The sequence below is a fragment of the Canis lupus genome, chromosome 27 (assembly GCF_048164855.1).
Source record: "Canis lupus baileyi chromosome 27, mCanLup2.hap1, whole genome shotgun sequence".
Taxonomy (NCBI): domain Eukaryota; kingdom Metazoa; phylum Chordata; class Mammalia; order Carnivora; family Canidae; genus Canis; species Canis lupus.
In genome coordinates, this window is record NC_132864.1 from 35,286,732 (window position 1) to 35,307,183 (window position 20,452).

The window sequence follows — 20,452 nt, forward strand, 5'->3', positions numbered from 1 at the left end:
CTCCCTTTCTGATATTTAATTGGATTGTTTGTTTCTTTGCTGTTGAGTTTAATAAGTTTTTCATAGAACTTGGATACTAGCCCTTTATCTGACATGTCATTTGGAAATATCTTCTCCCATTTTGTAGGATGTCTTTTAGTTTTGTTGACAGTTTCTTTTGCTGCACAGAAGAGTTTTATGCTGATTAAGTGCCAATAGTTCATTTTTGCTTTTGTTTCCCTTGTCTCCTTAGAGGTATCTTGGAAGAAGTTGCTGTGGCCAAGTTCAGAAAGGGTGTTGCCTATGTTCTCCTCTAGGATTTTGATGGAATCTTGTCTCACATTAAGATCTTTCATCCAATTTGAGTTTATCTTTGTGTATGGTGCAAGAGAGTGGTCTAGTTTCATTCTTCTGCATGTGGATGTCCAATTTTCCCAGCACCATTTACTGAAGAGACTGTTCTTGTCCAGTGCATAGTCTTTCCTGCTTTGTCGAAAATTAGTTGAACATAGAGTTGCGTGCCCATTGTTAGGACCTCTATACTGTTCTATTGATCTATGTGTCTGTTTTTGTTCCAGTACCACACTGTCTTGATGACCACAGCTTTGTAGTACAACCTGAAATTTGCATTGTGATGCCCTGGCTCTGGTTTTCTTTTTCAATATTCCCTTGGCTATGCAGTCTTTTCTGATTCCACACAAATCTTAAGATGATTTATTCCAACTGCCTGAAAAAGTCCATGGTATTTTGATAGGGATTGCAGTGAATGTGTAAAATACCCTGTGTAGCATTAAATTTTTCACAAAATTAATTCTTCCAATTCATGAGCATGGTTTATTTTTCCATCTCTTTGTGTCTTCCTCAATTTCTTTCAGAAGTGTTCTGTAGTTTTTAGGGTGTAGATCCTTTACCTCTCTGGTTAGGTTTACTCCTAGGTATCTTATGCGTTGGGTGCAATTGTAAATGCGATTGACTCCTTAATTTCTTTCTTCTGACTCATTGTTAGTGTATAGAAATGCCACTGATTCTTGAAAATTGATTTTGTATCCTGCCACACTGCCAAATCGCTGTATGAGTTTTGCCAATCTTGCGGTGGAGTCATTTGGGTTTGCTATGTACTGTATCATGTCACCTGGGAAGAGGGAGAGTGACTTTTTCTTTGCCAATTTGAGTGCTTTTTATTTCTTTTTGTTGCCTGATTGCTTATGCTAGGACTTCTAGTACTATGATGAATAGCAGTGGTGAGAGTGGACATTCCTGTCGTGTTCCTGATCTTAGGGGAAAGGCTCCCAGTGCTTCCCCATTGAGAATGATATTTTCTGTGGGCATTTCATAGATGGCTTCTAAGATGTTGAGGAAAGTTCCCTGTATTCCTACACTCTGAAGAGTTTTGATCAGGAATGGATGCTGTATTTTGTCAAATGCTTTCTCTGCATCTAATGAGAGGATCATATAATGCTTGTCTTTTCTTTTGTTGATGTGATATATCACGTTGATTGTTTTACAAGTGTTGAATCAACCTTGAATCCCCAGGTTAAATCCCACTCAGTCACGGTGAATAATCTTCTTAATGTACTGTTGGATCCTATTGGCTAGTATCTTGTTGAGAATTTTTGCATCCATGTTCATCAGGGATATTGGTCTATAATTCTCCTTTTTGGTGGGGTCTTTGTCTGGTTTTGGAATTAAGGTGATGCTGGCCTCATAAAACGAATTTGAAAGTATCCTGTCCCTTTTTATCCTTTGAAACAGTTTTAGTTTAAAAAAAGGCATTATTTATTCTTTAAATGTTTGATAGAATTCCCCAGGGAAACCATCTGGCCCTGGACTATTGTGTCTTGGGAGGTTTTTGATGACTGCTTCAATTTCCTCCCTGGTTATTGGCCTGTTCAGGTTTTATATTTCTTCCTGTTACCGTTTTGGCAATTAGTGGTTTTCTAGAAAGGCATCCATTTCTTCTAGATTGCCTAATTTTTTGACATATAGCTGCTCATAATACATTTTCAAACTCGTTTGTGTTACCCTGGGATTGGTTGTGATCTCTCCTTTTCCATTCGTGCTTTTGTTAATTTGAGTCATTCCTCTTCTTTTAAATAAGGGTGGCTAATGGTTTACCTATCTTATTAATTCTTTCAAAGAACCAACTCCTGGTTTCGTTGATCCATTCTACAGTTCCTCTGGCCTCTATATCATTGAGTTCTGCTTTCTTCTTCTGCTTGGTATGGGTTTTATTTGTTATTCCTCTCCAGTTCCTTTAGGTGAGAGGTTGTGTTGTGTATTTGGGTTTTTTCTACATTTTGAGGGATGCTTGTATTGCTATATATTTCCCTCTTATGACTGCTTTTGCTGTATCCTAAAGATTTTGAATGGTTGTAACTTCATTCCCATTAGTATCTCTTTTGAAGTTCCCTGTATCTTATGCATTTTTGAGGAACAATTTATAATAATATTATGCATTTTTACTAAGGATATTGGTCTCTTTAAGTATTTTTGGACTTTTTTTCTTCTTAATAAAGTGTCCCTGTTATTTATTATTAACCCCAATTTTTCATTATGTATTTTTGTCCACATTTCATTACTTCTTTCCATATTTGCGCATCATATATTTTCATTTAAAAGTTTTCAAGAAAACCTGTACAGGCCAATAACCAGGGAGCAAATTAAAGCAGTCATCAAAAACCTACCAAGACACAAAAGTCCAGGGACAGATGGCTTCCCAGGAGAATTCTATCAAACGTTTAATCAAGAAACCATACCTATTCCACTAAAGCTGTTCAGAAAGATAGGAAGAGATGGAATACTTTGAAACTCATTCTATGAGGCCAGCATCACCTTAATTCCAAAACAAGACAAAGACCCCACCAAAAGGAGAATTATAGACCAATATCCCTGATGAACATGGATGCAAAAATTCTCAACAAGATACTAGACAATAGGATACAACTATACATTGAGAATATTATTCACCATGACCAAGTGGGATTTACCCCCAGGATGCAAGGCTGGTTCAACACTCATAAAGCAATCAAAGTGATTGATCAAATCAAAAAGAGAAAAAACAAGAACACGAATATCCTCTCAATAGAAGCAGAGAAAGCATTTGACAAAATACAGCATCCATTCCTGATCAAAACTCTTCAGAGTGTAGGGACAGAGGGAACCTTCCTCAGCATCTTAAAAGCCATCTAAAAAAGCCCACGGAAAATATAATTCTCAATGGGGAAGCACTGGGAGCCTTTCTTCTAAGATCAGGAACAAGACAGGGATGTCCACTCTCACCACTGCTATTCAACATGCTACTGGAAATCCTAGCCACAGCAATCAGACAACAAAAAGACATTAAAGGCATTCAAATTGGCAAAGAAGAAGTCAAACTCTCCCTCTTCGCCGATGACATGATACTCTCCATAGAAAACCAAAAAGCCTCCATCCCAAGATTGCTAGAATCATACAGCAATTTGGTAGCATAGCAGGATACAAAATCAATGCCCAGAAATCAATGGCATTTCTATACACTAACAATGAGACTGAAGAAAGAGAAATTAAGGAGTCAATCCCATTTACAATTGCACCCAAAAGTATAAGATACCTAGGAATAAACCTAACCAAAGAGGTAAAGGATCTCTACCCTAAAAACAATAGAACACTTCTGAAAGAAATTGGGGAAGACAGAAAGAGATGGAAAAATATTCCATGCTCATGGATTGGCAGAATTAATATTGTGAAAATGTCAATATTACTCAGGGCAATATACACGTTTAATGCAATCCCTATCAAAATACCATGGACTTTCTTCGGAGAGTTAGAACAAATTATTTTAAGATTTGTGTGGAACCAGAAAAGACCCCGAATAGCCAGGGGAATTTTAAAAAAGAAAACCATATCTGGAGCCATCACAATGCCAGATTTCATGTTGTACTACAAAGCTGTGGTCATCAAGACAGTGTGGTACTGGCACAATAACAGACACATAGATCAATGGAACAGAATAGAGAACCTAGAAGTGGACCCTGAACTTTATGGGCAACTAATATTTGATAAAGGGAGAAAGACTATCCATTGGAAGAAAGACAGTCTCTTCAATAAATGGTGCTGGGAAAATTGGATATCCCCATGCAGAAGAATGAAACTAAACCACTCTCTTTCACATACACAAAGGTAAACTCAAAATGGATGAAAGATCTAAATGTGAGACAAGATTCCATCAGAATCCTAGAGGGGAGCACAGGCAACACCCTTTTTGAACTCGGCCACAGTAACTTCCTGCAAGATACATCCATGAAGGCAAAAGAAACAAAAGCAAAAATGAACTATTGGGACTTCATCAAGATAAGAAGCTTTTGCAGAGAAAAGGATACAGTCAACAAAACTAAAAGACAACCTACAGAATGGGAGAAGATATTTGCAAATGACATATCAGATAAAGGGCTAGTTTCCAAGATATATAAAGAACTTATTAAATTCAACACCAAAGAAACAAATAATCCAATCATGAAATGGGCAAAAGACATGAAGAGAAATCTCACAGAGGAAGACATAGACATGGCCAACAGTACATGAGAAAATGCTCCGCTGGGTGTTATTCTGTATGTTGGCAAATTGAACACCAATAAAATATAAATTTATTATTTAAAAAAAGAGAAAATGCTCGGCATCACTTGCCATCAGAGAAATACAAATCAAAACCACAATGAGATACCACCTCACACAAGTGACAATCTGGAAAATTAACAAGACAGGAAACAACAAATGTTGGAGAGGATGTGGAGAAAGGGGAACCCTCCTGCACTGTTGGGAATATGAACTGGTGCAGCCACTCTGGAAAACTGTGTGGTGGTACCTCAAAGAGTTAAAAATAGATCTGACCTACACCCAGCAATTGCACTGCGGGGGATTTACCCCAAAGATACAGATGCAATGAAACGCCGGGACACCTGCACCCCGATGTTTATAGCCACAATGTCCACAGTAGCCAAACTGTGGAAGGAGCCTCAGTGTCCATCAAAAGATGAATGGATAAAGAAGATGTGGTTTATGTATACAATTGAATATTACTCAGCCATTAGAAGCGACAAATACCCACCATTTGCTTCGATGTGGATGGAACTGGAGGGTATTATGCTGAATGAAATAAGTCAATTGGAGAAGGACAAACATTGGATGGTCTCATTCATTTGGGAAATATAAAAAATAGTGAAAGGGAATAAAGGGGAAAGGAGAAAAATGAGTGGGAAATATCAGAAAGGGAGACAGAACATGAGAGACTCCTAACTCTGGGAAACGAGCAAGGGATGGTGGAAAGGGAGATGGGCAGGGAGTGGGGGTGCCTGGGTTATGGGCACTGAGGGGGACAATTGATAGGAGGAGCACTGGATGTTATTCTATATGTTGGCAAATTGAACACCAATAAAAAATAAATTTATCAGTGGAACAGAATAGAGAATCCAGAAGTGGACCCTGAACTTTATGGGCAACTAATATTCGATAAAGGAGGAAAGACTATCCATTGGAAGAAAGACAGTCTCTTCAATAAATGGTGCTGGGAAAATTGGACATCCACATGCAGAAGAATGAAACTAGACCACTCTCTTTCACCATACACAAAGATAAACTCAAAATGGATGAAAGATCTAAATGTGAGACAAGATTCCATCAAAATCCTAGAGAAGAACACAGGCAACACCCTTTTTGAACTCGGCCATAGTAACTTCTTGCAAGATACATCCACGAAGGCAAAAGAAACAAAAGCAAAAATGAACTATTGGGACTTCATCAAGATAAGAAGCTTTTGCACAGCAAAGGATACAGTCAACAAAACTCAAAGACAACCTACAGAATGGGAGAAGATATTTGCAAATGACATATCAGATAAAGGGCTAGTTTCCAAGATCTATAAAGAACTTATGGAGGAGCAAGATGGCGGAAGAGTAGGGTCTCCAAATCACCTGTCTCCACCAAACTACCTAGAAAACCTTCAAATTATCCTGAAAATCTATGAATTCGGCCTGAGATTTAAAGAGAGACCAGCTGGAATGCAACAGTGAGAAGAGTTCGCGCTTCTATCAAGGTAGGAAGACGGGGAAAAAGAAATAAAGAAACAAAGGCCTCCAAGGGGGAGGGGCCCCGCGAGGAGCCGGGCTGAGGCCGGGGCGAGTGTCCCCAGGACAGGAAAGCCCCGACCCGGAGACGCAGGAGCTGCACCAACCTTCCCGGGCGGAAAGGGGCTCGTGGGGAGTGGGAGCAGGAACCAGGAGGGCGAGGATGCCCTCCGGCTCCCTGGGACAGTAACAGCAACTGCGCGCCCAGGAGAGTGCGCCGAGATCCCTAAGGGCTGCAGCGCGCACGGCGGGACCCGGAGCAGCTCGGGGGGCTCGGGCGGCGGCTCCGCGGAGGGGGCTGCGCGGCCCCGGGAGCAGCTCGGAGGGGCTCGGGCAGAGGAAGAGGCTCCGTGCAGAGGGGCCTGCGCGGTTCCAGGAGCAGCTCGGAGGGGCTCAGGCGGCGGCTCCGCGGAGGGGGCTGCGCGGCCCGGGAGCGCGAATCCACCAGCGCAGGCTCCGGAGCACAGGGCGCCGGGATACAGCCCAGGATCCCGCCTCCCCCGGGACAGGCAGAGGCCGGGAGGGCCCAGGACACCAAGGACGCTCCTGCCCCAGCTGAGCAGATCAGCGGCCCCGCCCGGGAGCCTCCAGGCCCTGCAGACGGAGTTCCTGTCGGAGCTGAATCCAGGTTTCCAGAGCTGCCCCGCCACTGGGGCTGTTCCTCCTGCGGCCTCACGGGGTAAACAACCCCCACTGAGCCCTGCACCAGGCGGGGGCACAGCAGCTCCCCCAACTGCTAACACCTGAAAATCAGCACAACAGGCCCCTCCCCCAGAAGACCAGCTAGACTGACAACTTCCAGGAGAAGCCAAGGGACTTAAAGTACACAGAATCAGAAGATACTCCCCGGTGGTTCTTTTTTTGTTGTTATTTGTTTTGTTTTGTTTTTGTTTTTTTTGTTTTGTTTTGTTTTGCTTTTTGATTTGTTTCCTTCCCCCACCCCCCCTTTTTTCTTTCTTTTTCTTTCTCTTTTTCTTCTTTTTTTTTCTTTTTCGTTTTTTTTTCTTTTTCTTCCCTTTTTTCTCTTTCTCTTTTCTTTCCCTCTATCTCTCCTCTCTTTTTCTCTTTTTCCCAATACAACTTGCTTTTCGCCACTCTGCACTGAGCAAAATGACTAGAAGGAAAACCTCACCTCAAAAGAAAGAATCAGAAACAGTCCTCTCTCCCACAGAGTTACAAAATCTGGATTACAATTCAATGTCAGAAAGCCAATTCAGAAGCACTATTATACAGCTACTGGTGGCTCTAGAAAAAAGTATAAAGGACTCAAGAGACTTCATGACTGCAGAATTTAGAGCTAATCAGGCAGTAATTAAAAATCAATTGAATGAGATGCAATCCAAACTAGAAGTCCTAACGACGAGGGTTAACGAGGTGGAAGAACGAGTGAGTGACCTAGAAGACAAGTTGATAGCAAAGAGGGAAACTGAGGAAAAAAGAGACAAACAATTAAAAGACCATGAAGATAGATTAAGGGAAATAAACGACAGCCTGAGGAAGAAAAACCTACGTTTAATTGGGGTTCCCGAGGGCGCCAAAAGGGACAGAGGGCCAGAATATGTATTTGAACAAATTCTAGCTGAAAACTTTCCTAATCTGGGAAGGGAAACAGGCATTCAGATCCAGGAAATAGAGAGATCCCCCCCTAAAATCAATAAAAACCGTTCAACACCTCGACATTTAATTGTGAAGCTTGCAAATTCCAAAGATAAGGAGAAGATCCTTAAAGCAGCAAGAGACAAGAAATCCCTGACTTTTATGGGGAGGAGTATTAGGGTAACAGCAGACCTCTCCACAGAGACCTGGCAGGCCAGAAAGGGCTGGCAGGATATATTCAGGGTCCTAAATGAGAAGAACATGCAACCAAGAATACTTTATCCAGCAAGGCTCTCATTCAAAATGGAAGGAGAGATAAAGAGCTTCCAAGACAGGCAGCAACTAAAAGAATATGTGACCTCCAAACCAGCTCTGCAAGAAATTTTAAGGGGGACTCTTAAAATTCCCATTTAAGAAGAAGTACAGTGGAACAGTCCACAAAAACAAGGACTGAATAGATATCATGATGACACTAAACTCATATCTCTCAATAGTAACTCTGAATGTGAACGGGCTTAATGACCCCATCAAAAGGCGCAGGGTTTCAGACTGGATAAAAAAGCAGGACCCATCTATTTGCTGTCTACAAGAGACTCATTTTAGACAGAAGGACACCTACAGCCTGAAAATAAAAGGTTGGAGAACCATTTACCATTCGAATGGTCCTCAAAAGAAAGCATGGGTAGCCATCCTTATATCAGATAAACTAAAATTTACCCCAAAGACTGTAGTGAGAGATGAAGAGGGACACTATCTCATACTTAAAGGATCTATTCAACAAGAGGACTTAACAATCCTCAATATATATGCTCCGAATGTGGGAGCTGCCAAATATATAAATCAATTATTAACCAAAGTGAAGAAATACTTAGATAATAATACACTTATACTTGGTGACTTCAATCTAGCTCTTTCTATACTCGATAGGTCTTCTAAGCACAACATCTCCAAAGAAACGAGAGCTTTAAATGATACACTGGACCAGATGGATTTCACAGATATCTACAGAACTTTACATCCAAACTCAACTGAATACACATTCTTCTCAAGCGCACATGGAACTTTCTCCAGAATAGACCACATATTGGGACACAAATCGGGTCTGAACCGATACCAAAAGATTGGGATTGTCCCCTGCATATTCTCGGACCATAATGCCTTGAAATTAGAACTAAATCACAACAAGAAGTTTGGAAGGACCTCAAACACGTGGAGGTTAAGGACCATCCTGCTAAAAGATAAAAGGGTCAACCAGGAAATTAAGGAAGAATTAAAAAGATTCATGGAAACTAATGAGAATGAAGATACAACTGTTCAAAATCTTTGGGATGCAGCAAAAGCAGTCCTAAGGGGGAAATACATCGCAATACAAGCATCCATTCAAAAACTGGAAAGAACTCAAATACAAAAGCTAACCTTACACATAAAGGAGCTAGAGAAAAAACAGCAAATAGATTCTACACCCAAGAGAAGAAGGGAGTTAATAAAGATTCGAGCAGAACTCAACGAAATCGAGACCAGAAGAACTGTGGAACAGATCAACAGAACCAGGAGTTGGTTCTTTGAAAGAATTAATAAGATAGATAAACCATTAGCCAGCCTTATTAAAAAGAAGAGAGAGAAGACTCAAATTAATAAAATCATGAATGAGAAAGGAGAGATCACTACCAACACCAAGGAAATACAAACGATTTTAAAAACATATTATGAACAGCTATACGCCAATAAATTAGGCAATCTAGAAGAAATGGACGCATTCCTGGAAAGCCACAAACTACCAAAACTGGAACAGGAAGAAATAGAAAACCTGAACAGGCCAATAACCAGGGATGAAATTGAAGCAGTCATCAAAAACCTCCCAAGAAACAAGAGTCCAGGGCCAGATGGCTTCCCAGGGGAATTTTATCAAATGTTTAAAGAAGAAATCATACCTATCTCCTAAAGCTGTTTGGAAAGATAGAAAGAGATGGAGTACTTCCAAATTCATTCTATGAAGCCAGCATCACCTTAATTCCAAAACAAGACAAAGACCCCACCAAAAAGGAGAATTACAGACCAATATCCCTGATGAACATGGATGCAAAAATTCTCAACAAGATACTGGCCAATAGGATCCAACAGTATATTAAGAAAATTATTCACCATGACCAAGTAGGATTTATCCCTGGGACACAAGGCTGGTTCAACACCCGTAAAACAATCAATGTGATTCATCATATCAGTAAGAGAAAAACCAAGAACCATATGATCCTCTCATTGGATGCAGAGAAAGCATTTGACAAAATACAGCATCCATTCCTGATCAAAACTCTTCAGAGTGTAGGGATAGAGGGAACATTCCTCGACATCTTAAAAGCCATCTATGAAAAGCCCACAGCAAATATCATTCTCAATGGGGAAGCACTAGGAGCCTTTCCCCTAAGATCAGGAACAAGACAGGGATGTCCACTCTCACCACTGCTGTTCAACATAGTACTGGAAGTCCTAGCCTCAGCAATCAGACAACAAAAAGACATTAAAGGCATTCAAATTGGCAAAGAAGAAGTCAAACTCTCCCTCTTCGCCGATGACATGATACTCTACATAGAAAACCCAAAAGTCTCCACCCCAAGATTGCTAGAACTCATACAGCAATTCGGTAGCGTGGCAGGATACAAAATCAATGCCCAGAAATCAGTGGCATTTCTATACACTAACAATGAGACTGAAGAAAGAGAAATTAAGGAGTCAATCCCATTTACAATTGCACCCAAAAGCATAAGATACCTAGGAATAAACCTAACCAAAGATGTAAAGGATCTATACCCTCAAAACTATAGAACACTTCTGAAAGAAATTGAGGAAGACACAAAGAGATGGAAAAATATTCCATGCTCATGGATTGGCAGAATTAATATTGTGAAAATGTCAATGTTACCCAGGGCAATATACACGTTTAATGCAATCCCTATCAAAATACCATGGACTTTCTTCAGAGAGTTAGAACAAATTATATTAAGATTTGTGTGGAATCAGAAAAGACCCCGAATAGCCAGGGGAATTTTAAAAAAGAAAACCATATCTGGGGGCATCACAATGCCAGATTTCAGGTTGTACTACAAAGCTGTGGTCATCAAGACAGTGTGGTACTGGCACAAAAACAGACACATAGATCAGTGGAACAGAATAGAGAACCCAGAAGTGGACCCTGAACTTTATGGTCAACTAATATTCGATAAAGGAGGAAAGACTATCCACTGGAAGAAAGACAGTCTCTTCAATAAATGGTGCTGGGAAAATTGGACATCCACATGCAGAAGAATGAAACTAGACCACTCTCTTGCACCATACACAAAGATAAACTCAAAATGGATGAAAGATCTAAATGTGAGACAAGATTCCATCAAAATCCTAGAGAAGAACACAGGCAACACCCTTTTTGAACTCGGCCATAGTAACTTCTTGCAAGATACATCCATGAAGGCAAAAGAAACAAAAGCAAAAATGAACTATTGGGACTTCATCAAGATAAGAAGCTTTTGCACAGCAAAGGATACAGTCAACAAAACTCAAAGACAACCTACAGAATGGGAGAAGATATTTGCAAATGACATATCAGATAAAGGGCTAGTTTCCAAGATCTATAAAGAACTTCTTAAACTCAACACCAAAGAAACAAACAATCCAATGATGAAATGGGCAAAAGACATGAACAGAAATCTCACAGAGGAAGACATAGACATGGCCAACATGCATATGAGAAAATGCTCTGCATCACTTGCCATCAGGGAAATACAAATCAAAACTACAATGAGATACCACCTCACACCAGTGAGAATGGGGAAAATTAACAAGGCAGGAAGCAACAAATGTTGGAGAGGATGAGGAGAAAAGGGAACCCTCTTACACTGTTGGTGGGAATGTGAACTGGTGCAGCCACTCTGGTAAACTGTGTGGAGGTTCCTCAAAGAGTTAAAAATAGACCTGCCCTACGACCCAGCAATTGCACTGTTGGGGATTTACCCCAAAGATACAAATGCAATGAAACGCCGGGACACCTGCACCCTGATGTTTATAGCAGCAATGGCCACGATAGCCAAACTGTGGAAGGAGCCTCGGTGTCCAACGAAAGATGAATGGATAAAGAAGATGTGGTTTATGTATACAATGGAATATTACTCAGCTATTAGAAATGACAAATACCCACCATTTGCTTCAACGTGGATGGAACTGGAGGGTATTATGCTGAGTGAAGTAAGTCAGTCGGAGAAGGACAAACATTATATGTTCTCATTCATTTGGGGAATATAAATAATAGTGAAAGGGAAAATAAGGGAAGGGGGAAGAAATGTGTGGGAAATATCAGAAAGGGAGACAGAACGTAAAGACTGCTAACTCTGGGAAACGAACTAGTGGTGGTAGAAGGGGAGGAGGGCGGGGGGTGGGAGTGAATGGGTGATGGGCACTGGGTGTTATTCTGTATGTTAGTAAATTGAACACCAATAAAAAAAAAAGAAAAAAAAACAGGAAAAAAAATAAAAAAATAAAAAATAAAAAATAAATAAATTTAAAAAATATGTAATAAAAAATGAAAATAAAAAATAAAAAAAGAAAAGTTTTCAAGAGATTTCTCTTATTCTGTCATTTCAAAACCTGACTGTGAACTATTTTGATATAATACAGGTCATGATTGTGTGGACACCGGTGAGCTCTGGGCCATTGTGTTTGACAAGGAAGAAGGTCTGATGCCAACCTTCTTCTCACATAAGCATGGCCTGAACCTGCTCCAGTGGGAGTTGGGGAAATGACTCCACCCATTTGAGGCTCTCCTCTGCTGTGACTCTATAACTTCTGGTGAAACTGGATGGTGGCTTTCTGTCAACTGACATGGAAACCTACGTCATTTCTTCCTTCTTCCTGTGACTAGAGCCATCACCAGTCCAGAACGATGTAGGGAACAGTCATGGGGAATGAGACCCCATAACTCATGAGTGACTCCATTCCCAAAAGCAAAAGGAAAGACAGAGAAAGACTTTCTCCCCAGATCTCATCGTGGTGCCCAGGAGGCTTCGCTGTCATATTTCCTTCATGGTTCAATGCCCAATTGCGACCTAAAATGCATGTGAGAATAATGCCTGCTACCCAAGTGTAGCTAAGAGAGCAGATCCTGCCCTCACTTACAGGACATGGTGCCCACTACGCCACCCCCCCACCATGTGGGATTCCAGAACACCCACCTGTTTCTATTCTGCACACATGAGCACCAAGAACTACAAAGTCAAGATGATTAAGGTTCCTGTTCAGGTGACCAAATGTCAGAGAGAGCAACTGAGGATAGGACCCTTGTGATGGGAAGTAGAACTGTGGGGTGTCCTGAGAGGAGTGAGGAGGAGTTCCTTCAAACTGGAAGACTAAGGTGAGTGGCAGATGGCAAGTTGTTCTGTTCACAGGGGCCTCTCTGACATGACAGTAGCCTGAGCTTTGAAAGGATCAATCTTCTCCCTGGTTCTTTGTATCCATCAAGATTCCTCATGCCCTCAGCCATTCACTCCAGCACATTCTGCAGGTTCCTTAGACAGCTCTCCTGTGGAGGGGCAGGGGTCCTGTGCTGTGTAGCCTGCAATGATCCAGGCAGAGGAGGTCCATTCCCTTTGCCTTCAATGGTCCTCCCTCACCCTGCACTTTTTGCTTAACCTTTTCTTCTCTCCTGGGCATCTTCAAACTTTTGAGCTCCTGTCCCTCTGTTATTGACTTGGTTCCCCAAACACTAATCACCTCCATTCTCACAGGACAGGGTAGAAATCTCCTCTTCATCTGGGATTCCATGACGAAAGACTCTCTCACTCCTCAACAGGCTCAGAGAGAGCCTTTCCCTGAACCATGTTTTTCTATGGCAGAATTTCATAATTCTGTCTCCAACTTCTTCTTCTTACACTTGCCTTTGTCTAAGATCAGAAGCAGAGACGGGCAAACATGTGGAGTAGATGTATGGGAATAGGCCACTATCTCCTATGGATAAGATACATCTTTGCAAAGGAACCAGTATTTTGTTGAAGGTCCATGTATCTTCCCAAGAATCCTGATTCAGATCCTTCCTCACTTGGAGAGTTCAGAGTTGGGGCAGACCCACACATCTCAGGGGAGGACAGCTGGTCTTTGACAACCTCCTCCCCTAAGGACTCACTTAGATCATCCCCATCCTCCTCAACATGAATTACCCTTATTATCATAATCTGACCTTTTGGTATTCATATGTCATATCCCACCTATATCTATGTATTTTGGATATTTATATACATTTCAGATACTACCACGTATTTGAAAATTATGTACATTATGAATATCTGGCTCTTACACTAGAGACTCAATACTGAATAATTTCTATAACTTCTTAACTTGTAACAGAAAAAGGCTCAGTAGTGAAACATATGAATCAATAAGAAAAAGTATAATTATCTGGGAAATAATTTATAACCAGAAAATTATAGGTTACGAACTGCATGATTCCAATGTAAATAGAAAAAAAAAGATACCTAATTGGAGTGAAATATACTTTTTTTTCCTCTGCCTTCAAATAATCCAGCTGTCTTTGGTGTGTGTCAAATCTTGAGGGGTATTCCCTAGATATCATTTATCTCAGAGTAGGGGAAATCATGGTCCAGTGAGGAGATGGGGGAGATGCTAGAGCCTAGAGGAGGGAGTGGGAGCTGGGGAACCAGCAGAAAAAGGCTGGTTGTAGGGAGGTCGGCGTCCTCTCCAGGGCCATATTCTGAGGAAGCAGAGAGCTGCAGGCAATTTCTCCTCTCCGTCCTGCCAAAATCACTGGGTCAGGAACAAAGAGGGAAGCTCCTTCCTCATCCTACTTACTACATCAACCAGGGAATTCTTGGTCGTTGTGAAATACATGTTTCACAAATGATTACATGGGTTCTAGAAAACATAAATCAGGTGTATGACAAACTGGAAAAGAAGAAAAGCTTTAGGGTTTTCTATTTTCCCAATAAGAGGTGGAGGCAACAGCCATTTTATTTAGTCATCTACTTTCTCCTGTGCATACCGTCAATCATGTGAGATTGCTTATTTTAAGGTCACGGATGCAGAGCTTCCTTCTCATATGCTTTCCTGTTCTGTTACTTGTCCCTGCTCTTCCAACCCTCAATGGGATCTATCCAGTATCTCCTACAGGAGTTCAAGTGGTAATGCCCTATAACAATCAGGTAGTTTTGTCTGTATCAAAAATGAAGAAGCCCCAAAAAGATACTAATAAACAATTCCATTTAGGATAGCATCAAAAAGAATAAAACACTTAGGAGGGAATATAACGAGTTGGAAAAACATTGTAAACTGAAAACTACAAAAGATTGCCAAGAATTAAACAGATTTAAATAAGTGAGAGGACATGATGGCAATGGAATGGATGTCTTAATATAGTGAACCTACAACCACCACCATCCAATTACATCTCCACACTTGATGCCATCCTGCCATTTGGGCACCGCCCTGGTTTAATCCCTCAATGCCTACTGCTCATCCCCTCTGGTTCCCTGTAAGGCAAGATGTTAGACAATAGCTGTTCATTGGACTCAGATCTCAGACACACAACTCCAGTGAATTCATGGAAGTCTGCACAAAACTTCTAGGTTAGGATCCAATGTAATTAGAGTGCAGGACCATGAGGACTTCAGTGCAGGGGAGGTTAAAGAACCCATCCAAAGTAAGGAGAGGTCCATTTATAGTAATGTTCTCTTGATAGGAATCATCATGCTGAGTAAATAACAGAATGATCCTTAAAAAATGCTAAGTATATCAGAGGGACAAACAAATTAGAATTTCTGGCTAACATTCAAGGGAAAATTTGATCTCAGACAAGTCAGTAGGAGTGGAAGATACATATCCCCTGATGGCATTATTTTCATAGCAAATATAGGCTGAAAAGCCTTAGCAGTGAGGGATGAAGACCTGACAGGCAATATATATAGCCTACAAGAAAACAACAACAACGTTCAAACGAAAGAAGAATTCACGTAGAATTATTAGAAGGTGTGAACCAACTTGGTACCCTGAGAACCTTATGACCCTTACTTGTTTCAAGATGATGATAGACTAGTAATGACCTCAGGCACCTGGAAGAAGCTCAATGTCAGATAATTCTGAAATATCTGGTAATATGAGCACCATGCAATTAATCATGTATTGAAGTATCTGGAGAGCATTAGTTATTTGAAAATAAGTGTCAGGGCCAAAGGTGACAGGGGGCAACTCCTCATTCTCCTTTCCTGGGCAGTGACGTTAAAATGGTCCAGTTGCACAGTCCGAACACCATTCCAGGAGTGTTGGGTGGTGTCAGAGGGGATGGTTGGCTAAGCATGTTAGCACAGCAGGGGGCGCTGTCGCATGGGTCCTGTGAGAACAGACTTCTGGGCCAGATGTCTAAGAAAATACACAAATTTTTGCAAACTGGGCAGGCAGTGTCCTCAGTGAAGTGTGATTGTGCTGCACAGGATTCCCTGGAGCCTCATGATTTCTCAGTTCTGACTCACTTTCTCCAGGCACATTTCATCCTCAATCCTCATGGAGTCATTTTCAGAGCTGATGTTCAGGCATGGAGAGAAAATCCCATACCTGGTCAAATTTTCACGTTAAAAAACTCACTAGTATTGCTACCTGTGTCTAGGGTGAGAGACCCTTGAGGAGGGGAGGATTATCTCCTCCCTCATCAACCAGGAGTTCCTTTCAGTGATGAGGGAAAAGATGCAGAGGGGTTCATTTGTATTCCCTTGCTCCCATTGTTTGCACAGGATGGCCATCACCCCAGTCTTCCTCTTGTCATATGGTTCAAGCTCTTCTTCAGGGGGCTAAACTGGAGCATGCTATGCTGTCATCTGTGGTAACTGATCTTCTCTTAGAGAAAAAAAATTCATATTTGCATATAATTTGTAATCAATATATATACATATTATATATTGAAATTATATTTCATAAAACATGTAAGCATTAAACATATATATTAAATATATATTATTTTTAAGACTTATTCAAGCAAGAGAGAGATAATGTGTGGGGAAGGGCAGAGGGAGAGGAGAGAGAAATTTTAGCAGATTCCATTGTAGAGGTGACGAGTAGATGTGGGGAATTGAGACCGAACCTCCTGAGTTCTGTCCTCAATCCACTGGGCCTGAACAAAATGGCTTATTGTTTGGAAGCTGGTTTGCAACATGTATGGATTCAGGCTGTGTGTTCTCTAGGCCTCCAGATGAGATAGTCATAAGGACTTTTACTACCATCCCTGGTGTCACCACAGAGCAGAGTTATTTCCTCTTCACCAAGTCATTAGAAGCACTGGCATATTTGGCCAACTTCATAGGCAAAGATTATAACAGCAGAAACAGACACTTGGGGTTTCAGGAACACGGGAGCCTATGGGGAGTAGCTGGTGCTATGACTAGTATGGTAACACATCTAGTAAGACCTGGCTGATGGGAAAATATGAGGTTAAATGTCTGTAAGAGAAGATGTGTCCCATTTCCCCTGAATAATAACAAAAATAAAACCTAACAGAGAGCTTTCCTTCCGCGTGGTTGTTGAGAACTCTGAAGCAAACAAGTGGTGAATACAATTTGGAGAGGACTTGGGAGAATAAGTAACGAATTTTCTCAACCTATAATGGCATCTAATTCAGCTGTAGAAATTGACAATGAAAGTGATAATTCTTCTGGTAGCAGCTTATTTAAGACCCAGTGTGTCCCTTACTCACCAAAACAGGGGCAAAGAAACCCTATTAGAAAGTTTGTTCGTTCATCTGGAGGTGTTGAAGCAAGGGATTCATCTAGTGACTCCTCTTTTGAACCAAGACCACTGACTTTAAAAGCTATTTTTGAAAGATTCAAAAAAAAGAAACGTAAAAAGAGGAAATATAAGCCAAAAGAAAGACCAAGGGGAAGACCAGAAGGAAGAAAAACCACTAGACGCTCCCAAATAAATAAGAAACAAGTTAAAGACAAAGGATCTGGGTTCCCATTTTTAGAATCTGAGAATGTAAAAAAGCCATTACCATGGAGAAAGATTTTAAGCTTTGAGCAAGCGGTGGCAAGAGGATTTTTCAACTACCTTGAAAAATTGAAGTATGAATACTATCTCAAGGAATCCTTGAAACAAATGAATGTTGGTGAAGATTTAGAAAGGGAAGATTTTGACAGTCGTAGATACAAATACTTGGATGATGATGGATCTCTCTCTCCTATTGAAGAGTCAGAAACAGTGGAAGAGGCTGCAACAACTCTTGAACATGATGATGGATGTGATATCAAATTGGTGGACAATAATGAATTCATAGTAAGTTCTGAAATACCAAAGAAAATGAATCTGTATTTAGGACAAGAGGAATATACTGAAGAAGCTGCTTCGTCTAAAAAGAGAGCATCAAAATCCAAAAACATGGGACAGAGGATAGAATGGTCTGAAAAGGAAGAGATAGGAATATGAATATTAAGGCTTTTCACTTGAAAACAGTGTCTGGACTTAAAGGTATTGGCGTATCCCAACAATCTGTACAGTTCTAGGGTGTGATAGTTTAGGGGTGAATACGATTTGAACTCATTCATGTTTAGAGGATGTTTGAGAACCAGGAAGATCATTTATCTATTTAGACCCTAAATGGGGCTCTAAAGAAATTGGACCTCAAAGATTACAGTGGGGAGTTTTTGAAGTATGTCCATATTCAAGTGGAGATCCGAGAAGACCTCTGGACAGTGACAGCTGTGGATTGAACAAAAGTTTGTTTTAAAAGTGCTATTTTGAAGATAATCACTCTGGCTTTGGTGGAACTATGGTGATTGGCGGCAGAAGGAATCACATGTCAAATATCTTAAATAAAAATTTTATTAACTTTGTCAAATATCTTAAATAAAAATTTATTAATTTTAAATAAAAAATAAAAAAAAACCTAACAGAGAAAATAAATAAACCAGAAACATAATGTATTTCAGATAAATTGCCAAACTTCTGGAGAGTTGAGCAGTCATAAATACACAAATACAAATATATATAATAAGGAAAGAAAGAGGAGGGGGAGAGCAAGATGGCGGAAGAGTAGGGTCTCCAAATCACCTGTCTCCACCAAATTACCTAGAAAACCTTCAAATTATCCTGAAAATCTATGAATTCGGCCTGAGATTTAAAGAGAGACCAGCTGGAATGCAACAGTGAGAAGAGTTCGGGCTTCTATCAAAGTAGGAAGACGGGGAAAAAGAAATAAAGAAACAAAGGCCTCCAAGGGAGAGGGGCCCCGCGAGGAGCCAGGCTGAGACCGGGGCGAGTGTCCCCAGGACAGGAGAGCCCCGTCCCGGAGGAGCAGGAGCTGCACCGACCTTCCCGGGCGGAAAGGGGCCCGCAGGGAGTTGGAGCAGGACCCAGGAGGGCGAGGATGCCCTCGGGCTCCCTGGGGCAGTAACAGAGCAACTGCGCGCCCAGGAGAGTGCGCCGAGCTCCCTAAGGGCTGCAGCGCGCAGGGTGGGACCCGGAGCAGCTTGGAGGGGCTCGGGCGGCGGCTCCGCAGAGGGGGCTGCGTGGCCCCGGGAGCAGCTCGGAGGGGCTTGGGCAGAGGAAGAGGCTCCGTGCAGAGGGGGCTGCGCGGTTCCAGTAGCAGCTCGGAGGGGCTCAGGCGGCAGCTCCGCGGAGGGGGTTGCGTGGCCCGGGAGCGCGAATCCACCAGCGCAGGCTCCGGAGCACAGGGCGCCGGGATACAGCCCAGGATCCGGCCTCCCCCGGGACAGGCAGAGGCCGGGAGAGCCCAGGACAGCAAGGAAGCTCCTGCTCCGAGCTGAGCAGATCAGCGGCCCCGCCCCAGAGCCTCCAGCCCTACAGAAGGAGTTCCTGCCAGAGCTGAATCCAGGTTTCCAGAGCTGGCCCCGCCACTATGGCTGTCCTCCTGCGGCCTCACGGGGTAAACAACCCCCACTGAGCCCTGCACCAGGCAGGGGCACAGCAGCTCCCCCAACTGCTAACACCTGAAAATCAGCACAACAGGCCCCTCCCCCAGAACACCAGTTAGACGGACAACTTCCAGGAGAAGCCAAGGGACTTAAAGTACACAGAATCAGAAGATACTCTCCCGTGGTTCATTTTTTTTTTTTTTTGCTTTTTGATTTGTTTCCTTCCCCCACCCCCTTTTTTTCTCCTTTCTTTTTCTTTCTCTTTTTCTTCTTTTTTTTTCTTTTTTTTCTTCCCTTTTTTTCTCTTTCTCTTTTCTTTCCTTCTTTCTCTCCTCTCTTTTTCTCTTTTTCCCAATACAACTTGCTTTTGGCCACTCTACACTGAGCAAAATGACTAGAAGGAAAACCTCACCTCAAAAGAAAGAATCAGAAACAGTCCTCTCTCCCACAGAGTTACAAAATCTGGATTACAATTCAATGTCAGAAAGCCAATTCAGAAGCACTATTATACAGCTACTGGTGGCTCTAGAAAAAAGTATAAAGGACACAAGAGACTTCATGACTGCAGAATTTAGAGCTAATCAGGCAGAAATTAAAAATCAATTGAATGAGATGCAATCCAAACTAGAAGTCCTAACGATGAGGGTTAACGAGGTGGAAGAACGAGTGAGTGACATAGAAGACAAGTTGATAGCAAAGAGGGAAACTGAGGAAAAAAGAGACAAACAATTAAAAGACCATGAAGATAGATTAAGGGAAATAAACGACAGCCTGAGAAAGAAAAACCTACGTTTAATTGGGGTTCCCGAGGGCGCCAAAAGGGACAGAGGGCCAGAATATGTATTTGAACAAATTCTAGCTGAAAACTTT

General features: G+C 41.7%; 1 pseudogene; it reads left to right on the forward strand.

Annotated features, from left to right (window-relative positions):
- The first annotated feature begins 17,219 nt into the window (after nt 1–17,219).
- LOC140619630 (TATA box-binding protein-associated factor RNA polymerase I subunit D pseudogene) lies at nt 17,220–18,546 on the forward strand (annotated as a pseudogene).
- The last annotated feature ends 1,906 nt before the right edge of the window (nt 18,547–20,452 follow it).